Consider the following 2,362-nt stretch of genomic DNA (forward strand, 5'->3'; position numbering starts at 1 on the left):
AAATTATTATTCCTTTCTTTCTCTTCTTACTTTTGGACCATGCCACAGAGTATGAGGTATCTTAGTTCATGTGGTATCTTAGGTATCTAACCCTAACCAGAGATCAAACCAGTCCCTCCTGTAGTGGAAGCATGGAGTCTTAACCACTGGACTACCAGGGAATTCCCTTTTCTTTCTTTTCTGAGTTCTGTCAACTCATTTCTAATTTTTTTCTAAGTTTGATTTATATTATTCTTTCAAATATTTTATTATTTTCTTGATGTCTTTTAGCTCATTTTCAAGCATTTTGGACCATTTTTATATATTCTGTGAGCATATCTGAGTGCTTTCATTATCTATAAAGTGGACTTCAATGTATGGTTCAAGATCCTTTTAGACACACTGAAAGGGAAAAGCTATTTTCTATTTTCATGCTCTTACGAAGATGTTATTTTTCTCTTTCACTGTATTGACATTTGCACTGATAATTCAAAGCAAGGATAGGCAAAATTGCTAGTTTTATCACGAATTAAGGCAGTGGCACCAAAAGGTATTAGTAGTCATTTTAAATGCATTTTTAAAAAGCCAGTTTTACTTAAGAATGTCCTTGATGAAATATGAAAAATTATTAATTTTATTAAAGTTTGTCCCTTGAATACACATTTTTTAATGTTCTGAGTGACAAAATGGAAAGTACATATGAAACACTCAGTTCAGTTCAGTTCAGTCACTCAATCGTGTCCAACTCTTTGTGACCCCATGGACTGCAGTTATGCCAGGCTTCCCTGTCCATTAACAACTCCTGGAGCTTACCCAAACTTATGTCTATTGAGTTGGTGATGCCACCCAACCATCTCATCCTCTGTCATCCCCTTCTCCTCCTGCCTTCAATCATTCCTAGCATCAGGGTCTTTTCCAGTGAGTCAGTTATTCGCATCAGGTGGCCAAAGTATTGGAACTTCAGCTTCAGCATCAGTCCTTCAAATGAATATTCAGGATTGATTTCCTTTAGGATGGACTGGTTGAATCTCCTTGCAGTCCAAGGGACTCTCAAGGGTCTTCTCCAACACCACAGTTCAAAAGCACCAATTCTTTGGCACTCAGCTTTCTTTATAGTCCAGCTCTCATATCCACACATGACTACTTGAAAAACCAAAGCTTTGACTAGACAGACCTTTGTTGGTAAAGTAGTGTATCTGCTTTTTAATATGCTGTCTACGTTGGTCATAACTTTTCTTCCAAGGAGCAAGTGTCTTTTAATTTCATGGCTACAGTCACCATCTGCAGTGATTTTGAAGCCCCCCAAAATAAAGCTGCTTCTTGGCCTTTTGGCTAAGATCAAGTGTAGTATGAAACACTAGCTGCATACTAAATTGTGATGGTTCTTTCCAGGAAAAGTATTGAAATGTTTGAATTGCTAACTGAACTAATCAATAATTTTTAAAGTAGAATACCGTCTTTACTTGAAAGAATGACTAACAGGTAAGTCATGGTTATTCAGAATTGAGTGTTTTATAGACATATTTTGAATATGAACTAAAATATGCCTGAAACATCATGAAAAATAACTGACAGTACTTGTTTCCAGTGATAAAATTTAAGTTTTCAAGTGAGCACCTGAATTTTGGAAAACTTATATTTGCCACTGGCTTCCCTCATGGCTCATATGGTAAAGAATCTGCCTGCAATGTGGGAGACCCAGGTTTGACCCCTGGGTCGGGAAGATTCCCTGGAAAAGGGCATGGCTACCCACACCAGTATTCTTGTCTGGAGAATTCCATGGACAGAGGAGACTGACAGGTTACAGTCCATGAGATCCCAAAGAGTTGGATATGACTGAGAGACTACACAGTTTCACTTTGATATTGCAATTTCCTAATACTTAAATACTATTCAGGGGACATTGTGGTGAGATTTACAAGTGTGACTTTTTGCAATTGTTTAGTGAATGTGTCAACCTTTGAAAGATCCACATAATTCAGTGAACTGATAGTATCCAAAGGATTAATGTATTGTTACAAAGTTATGCATGGGTAAAAGATTCATGCAAAAATAAATCATGTCAAAGCAATCTTGAGATAAAAGAACAAAGTTGGAGGCAACACACTGACTTCAACCTATACTATAAAGGTACACTAATCAAAACAGCAAGGTTCTGGCACAAACACAGATACACAGATCGATGGAAACAGACTGCAGGCTCCAGAAATAAACCCACTCACTTGTCAGTTAATCTACAACAAAGGAAGCAAGAACATACAGTAGAGAAAAGACAGCTTCTTCAATAAGCAGTGCTATGAAAACTGAATAGCTACGTGGAAAATAACTTTTTTAACACCATATAAAAAAACTCTCAAAATTTAGAAAAAAGACAAAATGTAAG

The 2,362-nt window shown here is 36.7% G+C and overlaps 1 pseudogene; it reads left to right on the plus strand.

Annotated features, from left to right (window-relative positions):
* The first annotated feature begins 1,291 nt into the window (after positions 1 to 1,291).
* Positions 1,292 to 1,459, plus strand: LOC112448946 (uncharacterized; annotated as a pseudogene).
* The last annotated feature ends 903 nt before the right edge of the window (positions 1,460 to 2,362 follow it).

This window comes from Bos taurus, chromosome 11 (genome assembly GCF_002263795.3).
Source record: "Bos taurus isolate L1 Dominette 01449 registration number 42190680 breed Hereford chromosome 11, ARS-UCD2.0, whole genome shotgun sequence".
Classification (NCBI taxonomy): domain Eukaryota; kingdom Metazoa; phylum Chordata; class Mammalia; order Artiodactyla; family Bovidae; genus Bos; species Bos taurus.